The sequence below is a fragment of the Panthera onca genome, chromosome E2 (genome assembly GCF_046562875.1).
Source record: "Panthera onca isolate mPanOnc1 chromosome E2, mPanOnc1 haplotype 2, whole genome shotgun sequence".
NCBI lineage: Eukaryota > Metazoa > Chordata > Mammalia > Carnivora > Felidae > Panthera > Panthera onca.
Window position 1 is genome coordinate 1,785,001 of NC_138353.1, and position 9,657 is coordinate 1,794,657.

A 9,657-nucleotide genomic window follows, 5' to 3' on the forward strand; every position below is an offset into this window, starting at 1 on the left:
GACGGACGGCATCGCCTAGGAGTTGCAGTGGGCATGCGTGGACCTGAGTGGGAAGCAGGAGGTGCTCCCCGTCCGGGAAAACACCCGGCACAGACAGACGGACGGACGGCATCGCCTAGAAGCTGCAGTGGGCATGCGTGGACCTGAGTGGGAACCAGGAGGTGCTCCCCGTCCGGGGAAACACCTGGCACACAGACAGACGGACGGACGGACGGACGGCATCGCCTAGGAGCCGCAGTGGGCATGCGTGGACCTGAGTGGGAAGCAGGAGGTGCTCCCCGTCCGGGGAAACACCCGGCACACAGACAGACGGACGGACGGACGGATGGCATCGCCTAGGAGCCGCAGTGGGCATGCGTGGACCTGAGTGGGAAGCAGGAGGTGCTCCCCGTCCGGGAAAACACCCGGCACAGACAGACGGACGGACGGCATCGCCTAGGAGCCGCAGTGGGCATGCGTGGACCTGAGTGGGAAGCAGGAGGTGCTCCCCGTCCGGGAAAACACCCGGCACAGACAGACGGACGGACGGCATCGCCTAGGAGCTGCAGTGGGCACGCTGCGTGGACCTGAGTGGGAACCAGGAGGTGCTCCCCGTCCGGGGAAACACCCGGCACACAGACAGACGGACGGACGGCATCGCCTAGGAACTGCAGTGGGCACGCTGCGTGGACCTGAGTGGGAACCAGGAGGTGCTCCCCGTCCGGGGAAACACCCGGCACACAGACAGACGGACGGACGGCATCGCCTAGGAGCTGCAGTGGGCATGCGTGGACCTGAGTGGGAAGCAGCGGGTGCTCCCCGTCCAGGGAAACACCCGGCACACAGACAGACGGACGGACGGCATCGCCTAGGAGCTGCAGTGGGCATGCGTGGACCTGAGTGGGAAGCAGGAGGTGCTCCCCGTCCGGGAAAACACCCGGCACAGACAGACGGACGGACGGCATCGCCTAGGAGCCGCAGTGGGCATGCGTGGACCTGAGTGGGAAGCAGGAGGTGCTCCCCGTCCGGGAAAACACCCGGCACAGACAGACGGACGGACGGCATCGCCTAGGAGCTGCAGTGGGCACGCTGCGTGGACCTGAGTGGGAACCAGGAGGTGCTCCCCGTCCGGGGAAACACCCGGCACACAGACAGACGGACGGACGGCATCGCCTAGGAGCTGCAGTGGGCATGCGTGGACCTGAGTGGGAAGCAGCGGGTGCTCCCCGTCCAGGGAAACACCCGGCACACAGACAGACGGACGGACGGCATCGCCTAGGAGCTGCAGTGGGCATGCGTGGACCTGAGTGGGAAGCAGGAGGTGCTCCCCGTCCGGGAAAACACCCGGCACAGACAGACGGACGGACGGCATCGCCTAGGAGCCGCAGTGGGCATGCGTGGACCTGAGTGGGAAGCAGGAGGTGCTCCCCGTCCGGGAAAACACCCGGCACAGACAGACGGACGGACGGCATCGCCTAGGAGCTGCAGTGGGCACGCTGCGTGGACCTGAGTGGGAACCAGGAGGTGCTCCCCGTCCGGGGAAACACCCGGCACACAGACAGACGGACGGACGGCATCGCCTAGGAGCTGCAGTGGGCACGCTGCGTGGACCTGAGTGGGAACCAGGAGGTGCTCCCCGTCCGGGGAAACACCCAGCACAGACAGACGGACGGACGGCATCGCCTAGGAGCTGCAGTGGGCATGCGTGGACCTGAGTGGGAAGCAGGAGGTGCTCCCCGTCCGGGAAAACACCCGGCACAGACAGACGGACGGACGGCATCGCCTAGAAGCTGCAGTGGGCATGCGTGGACCTGAGTGGGAACCAGGAGGTGCTCCCCGTCCGGGGAAACACCCGGCACACAGACAGACGGACGGACGGCATCGCCTAGGAGCTGCAGTGGGCACGCTGCGTGGACCTGAGTGGGAACCAGGAGGTGCTCCCCGTCCGGGGAAACACCCAGCACAGACAGACGGATGGACGGCATCGCCTAGGAGCTGCAGTGGGCATGCGTGGACCTGAGTGGGAAGCAGGAGGTGCTCCCCGTCCGGGAAAACACCCGGCACAGACAGACGGACGGACGGCATCGCCTAGGAGCTGCAGTGGGCACGCTGCGTGGACCTGAGTGGGAACCAGGAGGTGCTCCCCGTCCGGGGAAACACCCGGCACACAGACAGACGGACGGACGGCATCGCCTAGGAGCTGCAGTGGGCACGCTGCGTGGACCTGAGTGGGAACCAGGAGGTGCTCCCCGTCCGGGGAAACACCCAGCACAGACAGACGGACGGACGGCATCGCCTAGGAGCTGCAGTGGGCATGCGTGGACCTGAGTGGGAAGCAGGAGGTGCTCCCCGTCCGGGAAAACACCCGGCACAGACAGACGGACGGACGGCATCGCCTAGGAGCTGCAGTGGGCACGCTGCGTGGACCTGAGTGGGAACCAGGAGGTGCTCCCCGTCCGGGGAAACACCCAGCACAGACAGACGGACGGACGGCATCGCCTAGGAGCTGCAGTGGGCATGCGTGGACCTGAGTGGGAACCAGGAGGTGCTCCCCATCCGGGGAAACACCCGGCACACAGACAGACGGACGGACGGCATCGCCTAGGAGCTGCAGTGGGCATGCGTGGACCTGAGTGGGAAGCAGGAGGTGCTCCCCGTCCGGGGAAACACCCGGCACAGACAGACGGACGGACGGCATCGCCTAGGAGCTGCAGTGGGCACGCTGCGTGGACCTGAGTGGGAAGCAGCGGGTGCTCCCCGTCCAGGGAAACACCCGGCACACAGACAGACGGACGGACGGCATCGCCTAGGAGCTGCAGTGGGCATGCGTGGACCTGAGTGGGAAGCAGCGGGTGCTCCCCGTCCGGGGAAACACCCGGCACACAGACAGATGGACAGAAGGCACCACGTAGAAGCCGCAGTGGGCACGCTGCTTGGACCTGAGTGGGAACCAGGGGGTGCTCCCCGTCCGGGGCAAACACGCAAGAGTGGAAATGCTGGGCCCTAGGGCAGCTTGCTCAACCCAACATGGTTGACATTTGGGGCCATGTATTCATTTTGGGGGATTTCTGAGGTTGTCCTGTGCATTACAGGACGTGCCACAGTGTCACTGGTCTGCTCGCTAGATGCCAGGAGCACCAGCCCCCCACCAGCTGTGACAACCAAGCCTGTCTGTAAGCGCTGCTGTAACCCCTCCGATGGGAGAGGCAAGGCCCTGAGGATGTGTGCTGCTTCAGTGTTGACCGAGGACCCAGTTGCCAAACCGGGGAGGGTAACTGCTCGGTGAAAGGGCATTCAAGCCCATCGCTAAAACGTGGATCAGAAACGCGACACCCCACCACGCGTTCACACCCGCCTGCAGATGAACCCGTGTCCCCATGGTACATCCTTACATGTTCCCCCTATTTCCGTCTTTCTCTGTCTGAAGGGTGCAAAGTGGCCCCTCATTTTGAATTTTTTCAATGCTTACTTGTTTTTGAGAGAAAGAAAGGAGGGGAGGAACAGACAGAGGATCTGAAGTGGGCTTTGTGCTGACAGCAGCGAGCCCGATGCAGGGCTCGAACTCACAAACCATGAGATCACGACCTGAGCCAAAGTCAGATTCTCAACTGATTGAGCCACCCAGGTGCCCCAGCATATTTATTTATTTTGTGAAAGAGAGAGTGTGAGCAGGGGAGGGGCACAGACAGACTCCCAGACAGGCTCCGCACGGTCAACCCAGAGCCCAACGAGGGGCTCGAGCTCACCAACCGTGAGATCACGACCTGAGCCAAAGTTGGACGCCAAACTGACTGGGCCACCCGGGTGCCCCCCATTTTGAGTTTTGTATCCACTCGGTCGGGATCTAAGTGGCGTGCCGTATCTCTTCGTATTTACTGACCACCTGAATTTCCCCTTTCACTAGGAGCTTCTTTCCAGTCTTTGCTCACTCCTTCCTTTTGGTCTTCAGCGTCTGTCTTTTGGACATGTTTGTGCTCTTCATACACTAATCACAGACTTTGTGTTTTTACTATGTTGCATTTGTTTTTGCTGGCTTCTCTGCTCCCTCTTCTTTGGTATGTATTTCCCAGTCACCTGTATGTTCAGTGTAGACAGAGCCACGTCTGCACATCTACTCCGTCCCGTGTGTTCGTTGGTGCCGCCTTATTTACACGGTTCACACTGTGTGGTCACTACCATAGTCCCCCCTTTGCCTTGTGTGAGCACACAGTGCCCAGGTCTGTGGCTACAGAAGAGTGTGGGGCTCAGCACTACAGAAAAGAGGGTTCTGGTTGTGGCCGCTCAGCCATTGCACGCGGTACGGACAGGAGAGTGCCAGAGACCATGCCTCAAGCAGCTGGAAAACAGCAGACGAGTGTGCATGTGTACGGACGGTGAGTCCTGGCCCTGAGACATGATGTGCACATGTCTGGAAGGGCATCAGGGACAAAGTCCAAGTGCGGTCCTACTCTGGAAGGACAAGACGTAATGCCCACAGTGGAGAGCCAACAGGCCGAGAACGCCAAGAGTGGAGTGTGGAATGCCTTCCTTACTGGGACGCTGTCTTGGGAGGGGTGCCAGTGCCATCGCGCCTGCGGTGGGGTGACCAGCGCTCCCGGTTTGCCCAGGACCAACAGACTGCTGTTAGAAGGGTAACAGTAACAGGCACACCCCAGACCCACTTGGCCAGCTCCCCGGTGAGTCGAAGGCACAGTGAAATTTGAGAAGCTCAGCTTTAGGAGACAGAGCCATGGACAGAGAAGCTGGTGGGAAGAAGCCTGGCTCTATCCATCCCGGATCCCCCACCCCTACCCCCCCAGCAGCAGGACAGAGGGACCTGGGGCTGTCCCACCCTCTCCTGGGTGTGGCTACCACATCCTTCACTGTCCATGTAAGGATGCTTTGGTGTCGTTGGGGGCCTTGCTGACCTCAGAGAGACCCGGTTAGCTGATTCCTAGAGACAGGAAACCTCGGAGCGTGCCTTGTCTGTGCAGGCCAGCCCGTCTGGGGCCCACCCCCACCACCGCCTCCACACGGCTCTCACGCTCTGGGCCACCGTCCACCTGCCCTCAGCCCCCCAGGGCCGGGTCCCCACAACCAGGGGCAGCCCCTCCGCCCCACGGCTCCCTGAAGTGATTCCAGCGAGCCGGTCCTGACCCTGCCCACCTGGCCTTGCCCGATCCTTCCCACAGAAACCACAGTCACGGCTCCTGCTGGCCTTTGCCCCTCGCTCCCTCTGCCTGCTGACTGCCCCTGGGGCTTCCCTGGGTGGCCCCTGCCTGACACGCGTGCCCTCTCCTCTCTAGAACAGTGAGCAACAAATGACCTTTTCAATGGCAGGCATCTCCTCATCTGTTGACCTTGCCGCACCAAAATAACTACGAAACCTGTATTTTAACATACTGGGTTACAGCGGGGCCGGGCGGGAACCATGGGCATGGGGCCTGGGAGGTACCCTTTCCAGACACAGAAATCTACCAACCCCCAGGTCATGTCATTTCTATCTCCCAAACACTCCGTGTTTCATTACTGACCGTCCGTCTCATTTCCCACAGTAACCTCATTGTTCTGCTTCCTTTCCCAGGTTGAGAACGGCCCTGTTCATCTCCGATTCTCACTCCGGCTGCTTGTTCAGGATGAACCCCCGCCCCGTCCACATACATGGAGGCCTCCAGCAAGCAAAGTGTGAGAGCTGGAGGCAGGCTCCTGGGTATAAACAAAGTGATCCGGGACTTGTCTGGTGGGTTGGCTGCAAAGTTCTAAATCCTAAGGCATGCGGGGGCTGTGCTCAGCAAGCCTGCAGACAGGTGTGTGAGTGTGGAGGGGGGGGTGTGCGGACTTGACCACATACGGTGTGTAAGAGCACAAGTTAACAAAGTGGCATCTTCACGTCGCTCGGGCGTGTGTGGCACGTGTCCCACAACACAGCTGGCGAGTATTTAGTGAGCGCTGACTACGTTCCAGACCAGTGACTGCCCTTCAGGACAGAACATCCATGCATTTACAAGCGAGCACGTAAAACCATCAGCCCTTCCCTCAAGCGTGGGAACCGCCAAGCAGTCGTCACACACCTTCAAGGTGCTATTCTTTCCTTTTCCCTGTGATTAAAAATGTTGGGACAGTTACAAAAGAAAGGGCTGCCAAAGAAAACATATCTGTGCTTTAGAAATGGATCCTTCCAGGGCGGTATCTGCAATGTGCATCATTTTTGGAAGGAAATTCTCTAGACCGGGGACCGTTCCAGAGGGTGGGGTCTGCATGAGGATTCATCAGGTCCCTGGGAAAGCATCCTAATAGCTTCACCCAGGGAGGAGGATTCCCCATCACAATATGGCTGATTTGACTTTCATCTTCTATTCCCATTTATAACGCTGGCCTCAGGGTGCCTGGGTGGCTCAGTCGGTTAAGTCTCTGACTCTTGATTTTGGCTCAGGTCATGATCTCAAGGTGCGTGAGCTCGAGTCCCACATCAGAGGCCTCTGTGCAGATGGTGCGGAGTCTGCTTGGGATTCTCTTTTCCTCTCTCTCTGCCCGTCCCCCCACTCACGCTCTTTCTCTCTCAAAATAAATAAAAAACAAACGTACAAAAAACAAAAGCAAAAATTGCTGGCCTTTCCCATTCTCTTCCAGCCACCGTGCTGGCCCAAGCCTCTGCCATCAGATTCCTGCATTGCTCGCATAGCCTCCTCCTTTGCTCTCTCCTGGGTGACATGGCTCCCACCTGCCCTTCCTCCTCCACCATCCATGTCTCCGCCTGCCAGCCAGGGTGATCTTTCTGATACACAGGTTGTCAGTACTGTATTGGGTTCATAACACATACGCTTTGGTCTTCTCATTAATCCAACACAACGGATTGATTCTTAATTAACACAGCCCAAGTGTCCAGAGACACAGACAGAAGGGGATTCACAGCCTTGCCTGTGAGGTGAGATAATTGGAAACGTGACTATAAAATACAAGAACGGCACATGGAATAAGAACCTAGCACTGTTTTAATGAAAAGATAAAAACAAATTTCTTTCCCTTTGGAAATGCAATCAGAGTTCTGGAGGAATCTTTTATATCATGGGACATCTTCACAAGTGAAAAAAATTGGAGGACAGGCTGCAAAAACACAGCCCCGATTTCAAGGAAACATCAACAGGCTTATCTGTGCAGGGAGCCACAGGGCTTGGGATCAAATTCGGGGACTTGAGCAAACCTCCAGGACCTTTCCCGCACTCTGGCCCCGTAATTCAACCTCTACCAGCTCTCCCCAGGGAGCTAGTGAGTCACACAGACATAGAACTGAGCCAAGGTTGGCCACGCCAAGGGAGAAACGTTAGAACCATGTTTTCCCTTCACAGAGGCCGTGCAGGGCTCTCTCCTTCCCGGGAGGTCTCTACCCAGCTGCGTGGAGCCCCTGGTACCCCAAACCCGCCTCGTGCTCAGGGAAGGAGGCTGTCAGCCCCACTCCCTAGAGCAGAAATGTTGCGTGTGCCAGGATTGTCTGAGATCTCCCAGAGAAACAGGACCAGTAGTGTTACAGGCTGAACTGTGTCCCCCCAGAATCTGAAGTTGAAGTCCCAGCCCCCAGGACCTCAGAATGTGAGTGTATTTGCAGGCGGGGCCTTTAAGAGGCAAGGAAGGTAAACTGAGGTCGGCGGTGTGGCTCTAATCCAATGTGACTGGTGCCCTCATAAGAAGAGGAGATCAGGGGACACACACACACACACACGCAGGGGACACACACACACACACACACGCAGGACAGTGTGGGGACGTGGGGAGAGGGCGGCCTGCAGACCAAGGACAGAGAGCCTAGGAGAAACCCACCCGGCCCACACCTGGATCTCTGACTTCCAGCCTCCAGATCCCTGAGATGATACATTTCTGTTGTTTGGGACACTCAGCCTGTGGTGCTTTATTGTGCAGTCCAAGCAAGTAGGACATACATGTACGTGTATACGTGTGTATGTATATATGTGTGTACACATATATACGTGCATATGTATATATGTGTACACAAACATGTATATGTGTACATGTATATGTATATACATGTGTACGTGAATGTGTATGTGTGTACACGTATACGTGCATATGTATATATGTGTACATGAATATGTTACATGTGTATGTATATGCTTATGTATACGTGTACATGTACACGTGTATACATATACATGTATATGTGTATATGTATCAGTGCCTATGTGTGTACATGTATCTGTGTACATGTATCTGTGTGTATGTATGTAGTGCATGCGTGCATGTAGGTATATGTGTGTACATGTATATATGCTTGTATATGTATGTGTGTATATGCATCTGTGTATATGAGTGTACGTATACAAGTGTATCTATATATGTACATGCGTATATGAGCGTGCATGTATGTGTATATGTGTGCATGTCTGTGCATACATGTGCATTTGCACACATGTGCATGTGCATATGTACACACATGTATGTATATGTATGTGCGCATACACACATGTATGCATTTGTGCGCATGTATATTGCATATATAGGTACATGGGCGTACACGTGTATGTGTGTACATGTATGTGTGCATGTGCGCGCACGCATATGTGTATGTTTGTATACATACATGTGCGTATACCTGTCTGTGCACATGTATATATGTGAGCACATATAGATACATTTATTAGTACATACAGATACAGACATGTGTATCTACATCTATGTTTGGGATTTTTTTAAGGGACTCCTTTCAAGGAACTGGCTCACATGGTTGTTGGCCTGGCAAGTCTGAGATTTGTAGGGCTGGCTGGCAGGCTGGAAACTCAGGCAGGAGCTGATGCTGCAGTCTTGATGCAGAATTTCTTCTTCCTCAGGGAAACCTCAATGTTTGCTCTTCGGGCCTTTCAACTGATGGGATGAGGCCCACCCACATTCTCTAGGAAAATCTTACTAAGTCACTCTTACTAAGCGACTCTAAGTTACTTAGAGTCAACTGACTGTGCACACTGGCCACATCTACAAAATACCTCACAGCAACTCCCGGATTCAAGTTTGACTGAATTATCCGGGGGGGGGGGGGGGGGGGGGAGGGAGGAGAGCCTGGCCAAGTGGATACATAAAACAAACAGTGCCTCTTCATCGGTCCCTTCCATCCAGCAGTCCTGGCTCTTCATCCACGTTGGCGCCAACATGGACTTCCTTAAAAGAAAAGGCACCTGTGTCTACATCTCGGGTTAAAACACATTAGTGGGTCCTCATGCTGCTCTTTAGACAGAGATGCCATTCCTACCACGATGCGGAAGCTGTCTGAACTCCAGAATTTCTACGTGGGAAGGAGGTTTGCGGCACCCTGGTTGGGGAAGTGTATTAATTTCCGGGGACCTCTGTCACAGAGCGCCACAGAGTGCGAGGTTCACACACCAGAAATGTATTGTCTCACGGATCTGGAGGCTGAAAGTCCAAGATCCAGGCACGGCAGGAGGCATCTCTCCTGAGGACTCTCTCCCTGGCTCGTAGACGGCTCTCTTCTCCCTGTGTCCTCACATGGTCTCTCTTCTGTGTGCGTGTCTGTGCCCACATGTCCTCTTCTCATGAGGACCCCAGGGTGCACCCTAGTGACCTCATTTTACTTGATTACCTCTGTAAAGACCCTCTCTCCAAATATGGTCACATTCTGGGGTCCTGGGAGTTAGGGCTTCAACATGCAAATTCCCAGGGCAGATCCAACAAGAA